This window comes from Coregonus lavaretus (assembly GCF_964263955.1).
Source record: "Coregonus lavaretus genome assembly, chromosome: 12".
In the NCBI taxonomy this organism is placed as follows: Eukaryota; Metazoa; Chordata; class Actinopteri; order Salmoniformes; family Salmonidae; genus Coregonus; species Coregonus lavaretus.
Window position 1 is genome coordinate 6,370,056 of NC_139999.1, and position 8,973 is coordinate 6,379,028.

Consider the following 8,973-nt stretch of genomic DNA (forward strand, 5'->3'; position numbering starts at 1 on the left):
CTAAAGGGAATTACAGTAGGGACCTGGTCATGAAGGGAATTACAGCAGAGACCTGGTCATGAAGGGAATTACAGCAGCAGGGACCTGGTCATGAAGGGAATTACAGCAGAGACCTGGTCATGAAGGGAATTACAGCAGAGACCTGGTCATGAAGGGAATTACAGCAGAGACCTGGTCATGAAGGGAATTACAGCAGAGACCTGGTCATGAAGGGAATTACAGCAGGGACCTGGTCATGAAGGGAATTACAGCAGAGACCTGGTCATGAAGGGAATTACAGCAGAGACCTGGTCATGAAGGGAATTACAGCAGGGACCTGGTCATGAAGGGAATTACAGCAGCAGGGACCTGGTCATGAGGGGAATTACAGCAGGGACCTGGTCCTAAAGGGAATTACAGCAGCAGGGACCTGGTCGTGAAGGGAATTACAGCAGGGACCTGGTCATGAAGGGAATTACAGCAGGGACCTGGTCATGAGGGGAATTACAGCAGGGACCTGGTCCTAAAGGGAATTACAGCAGCAGGGACCTGGTCGTGACGGGAATTACAGCAGGGACCTGGTCATGAAGGGAATTACAGCAGGGACCTGGTCATGAAGGGAATTACAGCAGGGACCTGGTCATGAGGGGAATTACAGCAGGGACCTGGTCCTAAAGGGAATTACAGCAGCAGGGACCTGGTCATGAAGGGAATTACAGCAGGGACCTGGTCATGAAGGGAATTACAGCAGGGACCTGGTCCTGAAGGGAATTACAGCAGGGACATGGTCATGAAGGGAATTACAGCAGCAGGGACCTGGTCGTGAAGGGAATTACAGCAGGGAGCTGGTCATGAAGGGAATTACAGCAGGGACCTGGTCATGAAGGGAATTACAGCAGCAGAGACCTGGTCCTGAAGGGAATTACAGCAGGGAGCTGGTCATGAAGGGAATTACAGCAGGGACCTGGTCATGAGGGGAATTACAGCAGGGACCTGGTCCTAAAGGGAATTACAGCAGCAGGGACCTGGTCATGAAGGGAATTACAGCAGGGAGCTGGTCATGAAGGGAATTACAGCAGGGACGTGGTCATGAGGGGAATTACAGCAGCAGGGACCTGGTCGTGAAGGGAATTACAGCAGGGAGCTGGTCATGAAGGGAATTACAGCAGGGACCTGGTCATGAAGGGAATTACAGCAGAGACCTGGTCATGAAGGGAATTACAGCAGGGACCTGGTCATGAAGGGAATTACAGCAGGGACCTGGTCATGAAGGGAATTACAGCAGGGACGTGGTCATGAAGGGAATTACAGCAGCAGGGACCTGGTCATGAAGGGAATTACAGCAGGGAGCTGGTCATGAAGGGAATTACAGCAGGGACCTGGTCCTAAAGGGAATTACAGCAGAGACCTGGTCATGAAGGGAATTACAGCAGGGACCTGGTCATGAAGGGAATTACAGCAGGGACCTGGTCATGAAGGGAATTACAGCAGGGACCTGGTCATGAAGGGAATTACAGCAGAGACCTGGTCATGAAGGGAATTACAGCAGGGACCTGGTCATGAAGGGAATTACAGCAGGGACCTGGTCATGAAGGGAATTACAGCAGGGACGTGGTCATGAAGGGAATTACAGCAGCAGGGACCTGATCATGAAGGGAATTACAGCAGGGAGCTGGTCATGAAGGGAATTACAGCAGGGACCTGGTCCTAAAGGGAATTACAGCAGAGACCTGGTCATGAAGGGAATTACAGCAGGGACCTGGTCATGAAGGGAATTACAGCAGGGACCTGGTCATGAAGGGAATTACAGCAGGGACTTGGTCATGAAGGGAATTACAGCAGAGACCTGGTCATGAAGGGAATTACAGCAGGGACCTGGTCATGAAGGGAATTACAGCAGGGACCTGGTCCTAAAAGGAATTACAGCAGAGACCTGGTCATGAAGGGAATTACAGCAAGGAGCTGGTCCTAAAGGGAATTACAGCAGGGACCTGGTCATGAAGGGAATTACAGCAAGGAGCTGGTCCTAAAGGGAATTACAGCAGCAGAGACCTGGTCCTAAAGGGAATTACAGCAGGGACATGGTCATGAAGGGAATTACAGCAGGGACCTGGTCCTAAAGGGAATTACAGCAGGGACCTGGTCATGAAGGGAATTAGAGCAGGGACCTGGTCATGAAGGGAATTACAGCAAGGAGCTGGTGCTAAAGGGAATTACAGCAGCAGAGACCTGGTCCTAAAGGGAATTACAGCAGGGACATGGTCATGAAGGGAATTACAGCAGGGACCTGGTCATGAAGGGAATTACAGCAGGGACCTGGTCCTAAAAGGAATTAAAGCAGAGACCTGGTCATTAAGGGAATTACAGCAGGGACCTGGTCATGAAGGGAATTACAGCAGGGACATGGTCATGAAGGGAATTACAGCAGGGACCTGGTCATTAAGGGAATTACAGCAGGGACCTGGTCATGAAGGGAATTACAGCAAGGACCTGGTCCTAAAGGGTATTACAGCAGGGACCTGGTCCTAAAGGGAATTACAGCAGCAGAGACCTGGACCAAAGGGAATTACAGCAGGGACCTGGTCATGAAGGGAATTACAGCAGCAGAGACCTGGTCCTAAAGGGAATTACAGCAGGGACCTGGTCATGAAGGGAATTACAGCAGGGACCTGGTCCTAAAGTGAATTACAGCAGGGACCTGGTCCTAAAAAGAATTACACCAGAGACCTGGTCATGAAGGGAATTACAGCAGCAGAGACCTGGTCCTAAAGGGAATTACAGCAGGGACCTGGTCATGAAGGGAATTACAGCAGCAGAGACCTGGTCCTAAAGGGAATTACAGCAGGGACCTGGTCATGAAGGGAATTACAGCAGGGAGCTGGTCATGAAGGGAATTACAGCAGGGACCTGATCCTAAAGGGAATTACAGCAGCAGGGACCTGGTCATGAAGGGAATTACAGCAGAGACCTGGTCATGAAGGGAATTACAGCAGGGACCTGGTCATGAAGGGAATTACAGCAGGGACCTGGTCCTAAAGGGAATTACAGCAGGGACCTGGTCATGAAGGGAATTACAGCAGGGACCTGGTCATGAAGGGAATTACAGCAGGGACCTGGTCATGAAGGGAATTACAGCAGGGACCTGGTCCTAAAGGGATTTACAGCAGAGACCTGGTCATGAAGGGAATTACAGCAGGGATTTGGTCATGAAGGGAATTACAGCAGGGACCTGGTCATGAAGGGAATTAGAGCAGGGAGCTGGTCATGAAGGGAATTACAGCAGGGACCTGGTCCTAAAGGGATTTACAGCAGCAGAGACCTGGTCCTAAAGGGAATTACAGCAGAGACCTGGTCATGAAGGGAATTACAGCAGGGACCTGGTCCTAAAGGGAATTACAGCAGCAGAGACCTGGTCATAAAGATAATTATGTATTGTGTTTTGTGTTGTGTCCGTGTGGTGTGTATTGTGTTGTGTGTTGTGTTGTGTATTGTGTTGTGTTGTGTGTTGTGTTGTGTATCGTGTATTGTATTGTGGTGTGTATGGTGTATTGTGTCCGTGTTTGTGTGTATTGTGTATTGTGTTGTGTCCGTGTGGTGTGTATTGTGTTGTGTGTTGTGTTGTGTATTGTGTTGTGTTGTGTGTTGTGTTGTGTATTGTGTATTGTATTGGGGTGTGTATGGTGTATTGTGTCCGTGTTTGTGTGTATTGTGTATTGTGTATTGTGTATGGTGTTGTGTTTGTGTGTATTGTGTATTGTGTCCGTGTTTGTGTGTATTGTGTAATGTGTTGTGGTGTGTATTGTGTATTGTGTCCGTGTTTGTGTGTATTGTGTCCGTGTTTGTGTGTATTGTGTATTGTGTCCGTGTTTGTGTGTATTGTGTATTGTGTATTGTGTATGGTGTTGTGTTTGTGTGTATTGTGTATTGTGTCCGTGTTTGTGTGTATTGTGTAATGTGTTGTGGTGTGTATTGTGTATTGTGTCCGTGTTTGTGTGTATTGTGTATTGTGTCCGTGTTTGTGTGTATTGTGTATTGTGTCCGTGTTTGTGTGTATTGTGTATTGTGTCCGTGTTTGTGTGTATGGTGTATTGTGTCCGTGTTTGTGTGTATTGTGTATTGTGTCCGTGTTTGTGTGTATTGTGTATTGTGTCCGTGTTTGTGTGTATTGTGTATTGTGTCCGTGTTTGTGTGTATGGTGTAATGTGTATTGTGTCCGTGTTTGTGTGTATTGTGTATTGTGTCCGTGTTTGTGTGTATTGTGTATTGTGTTGTGGTGTGTGTTGTGTTGTGTTGTGTATTGTGTATTGTATTGTGGTGTGTATGGTGTATTGTGTCCGTGTTTGTGTGTATTGTGTAATGTGTTGTGTCTGTGTCTCTCCCTCTCGTGCTGAATGCTCCTCTACTGGTGTTGGGCTTTCTTAACTAAAAGTGTTAGTTAAGGTAACTCTTTAGATTGTTTAATGACAGTTATAATATTGTGCAGTCAAAAATGCGATTTTCCTGTGTTTTATATATATTTCCACAATTTGAGGTTGGAATAATAGCGTGAAATTGTGAAAATTATGATAATTAAAAAGCCCATCTGAAATTTCAGCCTTTTCTTTAAAGAGTCAGTGGAAAACATTGGAAACAGAGGAATTAATATTAATGACTTCCGTTCAACTACAATAAAACGACTATATTTGATACGTCTCTCTCTCTCTCTCTCTCTCTCTCTCTCTCTCTCTCTCTCTCTCTCTCTCTCTCTCTCTCTCTCTCTCTCTCTCTCTCACCCTCTCTCTCTCTCTCTCTCTCTCTCTCTCTCTCTCTCTCTCTCTCTCTCTCTCTCTCTCTCTCTCTCTCTCTTTCCCACTGTCCCTGTGTAGCAATGTCCTTGCAACAACTTCAATGAGAGTGGTAATTCTATACAGCTGCATGTATGGGATATGGATTTGTGACTGTTTCCAACCTACCTTTGTACTGACAATCAACCATACATGGTCTACCTGGTAGTATCTAATATCAGGACTGTAGGCCTTGGGGAAATGCATATTTTTCTGCCTTTGGCTTTCTAATTTCCTATACCCGTTTAGTGGTTCGTAACTACAGTGCCTTGCAAAAGTATTCATCCCCCTTGGCATTTTTCCTATTTTGTTGCATTATAACCTGTCATTTAAACTGATTTTATTTGGATTTCATGTAATGGACACACACAAAATAGTCCAAATTGATGAAGTGAAATGCAAAAAAAAAAAAAAACTGATAAGTGGTGAGTGCATATGTATTCACCCCCGTTGCTATGAAGCCCCTAAATAAGATCTGGTGCAACCAATTATCTTCAGAAGTCACATAATTAGTTAAATAAAGTCCACCTGTGTGCAAGTGTCACGTGATCCGTCACATGATCTCAGTATATATACACCTGTTCTGAAAGGCCCCAGGGTCTGCAACACTACTAAGCAAGGGGCACCACCAAGCAAGCGGCACCATGAAGACCTAGGAGCTCTCCAAACAGGTCAGGGACAAAGTTGTGGAGAAGTACAGATCAGGGTTGGGTTATAAAAAAATATCTGAAACTTTGAACATCCCACGGAGCACCATTAAATCCATTATTAAAAAAGGGAAAGAATATGGCACCACAACAAACCTGCCAAGAGAGGGCCGCCCACCAAAACTCACAGACCAGGCAAGGAGGGCATTAATCAGAGAGGCAACAAAGAGACCAAAGATAACTCTGAAGGAGCAGCAAAGCTCCACAGCAGAGATTGGAGTATCTGTCCATAGGACCACTTTAAGCTGTACACTCCACAGAGCTGGGCTTTATGGAAGAGTGGCCACGTTTGGTGTTCACCAAAAGCCATGTGGGAGACTCCCCAAACATATGGAAGAAGGTACTCTGGTCAGATGAGACTAAAATTGAGCTTTTTGGCCATCAAGGAAAACGTTATGTATGGCGCAAACCCAACACCTCTCATCACCCCGAGAACACCATCCCCACAGTGAAGCATGGTGGTGGCAGCATCATGCTGTGGGGATGTTTTTCATCGGCAGGGACTGGGAAACTGGTCAGAATTGAAGGAATGATGGATGGCGCTAAATACAGGGAAATTCTTGAGGGAAACCTGTTTCAGTCTTCCAGAGATTTGAGACTGGGTTCACCTTCCAGCAGGACAACGACCCTAAGCATACTGCTAAAGCAACACTCGAGTGGTTTAAGGGAAAACATTTAAATGTCTTGGAATGGTCTAGTGAAAGCCCAGACCTCAATCCAATTGAGAATCTGTGATATGACTTAAAGATTGCTGTACACCAGCGGAACCCATTCAACTTGAAGGAGCTGGAGCAGTTTTGCCTGGAAGAATGGGAAAAAATCCCAGTGGCTAGATGTGCCAAGCTTATAAAGACATACCCCAAGAGACTTGCAGCTGTAATTGCTGCAAAAGGTGGCTCTACAAAGTATTGACTTTGGGGGGGGGGGGGTGAATAGTTATGCACGCTCAAGTTTTCAGTTTTTTTGTCTTATTTCTTGTTTGTTTCACACAAAAAATGATTTTGCATCTTCAAAGTGGTAGGCATGTTGTGTAAATCAAATGATGCAAACCCCCCAAAATATCAATTTTTAATTCCAGGTTGTAAGGCAACAAAATAGCAAAAACTCCAAGGGAGGTGAATACTTTGGCAAGCCACTGTAGTTAGGGCTGGTCTCCAAAGCTATATCCTTGACTTAAAAGCTTTATCGATGGAGAATCTCAGTTGAAAGTGCTTTTTAGTCTAGGACCAAGCTTAATCTGTGTCCAAGAAACAGCCCAGATGGTCTATGTTTCGGGTCTAACGGTTTAAGTAATGAGTTGCTTAACAAATATGATTGTAACTGTGATCAATTGGGATTACTAGTCCTCAACAACTCTTTCTCTTTCAGTGGCCACTTGATATCGATGTTTAAAGCACTTCCTCTTCCTCCTTCTCCTAAGGTAGTAATTATCTCTTGACAACTCGGCAGGTAGAAATCTGCATCACTGTGTTAAGAACGATACTATTAATTGCCATATTGTTTGGCAGATGTTGAGTTATTATTATTTAAATTACCTCTCCTGTGTGTGTGTGTGTGTGTGTGTGTGTGTGTGTGTGTGTGTGTGTGTGTGTGTGTGTGTGTGTGTGTGTGTTTTACACATATAGACACACAGACACATGCTAAGAGGCTGGGAGACAGAGATGGATGGAAAGTACTTCCACAGGATCAATGAGCCACTCACAGTCACCCCACATCATCTATATCTTTTTACAGCCACCCCAGATCAGCTTTCTCTTTCTATAGCCACCCCAGATCAGCTATATCGTTCTACAGCCACCCCAGATCAGCTATATCGTTCTACAGCCACCCCAGATCAGCTTTCTCTTTCTACAGCCACCCCAGATCAGCTATATCTTTCTACAGCCACCCCAGATCAGCTATATCTTTCTACAGCCACCCCAGATCATCTATCTCTTTTTACAGCCACCCCAGATCAGCTTTCTCTTTCTACAGCCACCCCAGATCAGCTATATCTTTCTACAGCCACCCCAGATCAGCTATATCTTTCTACAGCCACCCCAGATCAGCTATATCTTTCTACAGCCACCCCAGATCATCTATATCTTTCTACAGCCACCCCAGATCACCTATCTCTTTTTACAGCCACCCCAGATCAGCTTTCTCTTTCTACAGCCACCCCAGATCAGCTATATCTTTCTACAGCCACCCCAGATCATCTATATCTTTCTACAGCCACCCCAGATCAGCTTTCTCTTTCTACAGCCACCCCAGATCAGCTATATCTTTCTACAGCCACCCCAGATCATCTATATCTTTCTACAGCCACCCCAGATCATCTATATCTTTCTACAGCCACCCCAGATCAGCTATATCTTTCTACAGCCACCCCAGATCATCTATATCTTTCTACAGCCACCCCAGATCAGCTATCTCTTTCTACAGCCACCCCAGATCAGCTATATCTTTCTACAGCCACCCCAGATCATCTATATCTTTCTACAGCCACCCCAGATCAGCTTTCTCTTTCTACAGCCACCCCAGATCAGCTATATCTTTCTACAGCCACCCCATATCATCTATATCTTTCTACAGCCACCCCAGATCATCTATATCTTTCTACAGCCACCCCAGATCATCTATATCTTTCTACAGCCACCCCAGATCAGCTATATCTTTCTACAGCCACCCCAGATCAGCTATATCTTTCTACAGCCACCCCAGATCATCTATATCTTTCTACAGCCACCCCAGATAAGCTATATCTTTCTACAGCCACCCCAGATCATCTATATCTTTCTACAGCCACCCCAGATCAGCTATATCTTTCTACAGCCACCCCAGATCAACTATATCTTTCTACAGCCACCCCAGATCAGCTATATCTTTCTACAGCCACCCCAGATCAGCTTTCTCTTTCTACAGCCACCCCAGATCAGCTATATCTTTCTACAGCCACCCCAGATCAGCTATATCTTTCTACAGCCACCCCATATCATCTATATCTTTCTACAGCCACCCCAGATCAGCTATATCTTTCTACAGCCACCCAGATCATCTATATCTTTCTACAGCCACCCCAGATCACCTATATCTTTCTACAGCCACCCCAGATCAGCTATATCTTTCTACAGCCACCCCAGATCATCTATATCTTTCTACAGCCACCCCAGATCAGCTATCTCTTTCTACAGCCACCCCAGATCAGCTATATCTTTCTACAGCCACCCCAGATCAGCTATATCTTTCTACAGCCACCCCAGATCAGCTATATCTTTCTACAGCCACCCCAGATCACCTATCTCTTTTTACAGCCACCCCAGATCAGCTTTCTCTTTCTACAGCCACCCCAGATCAGCTGTATCTTTCTACAGACACCCCATATCATCTATATCTTTCTACAGCCACCCCAGATCAGCTATATCTTTATACAGCCACCCAGATCAGCTATATCTTTCTACAGCCACCCCAGATCACCTATCTCT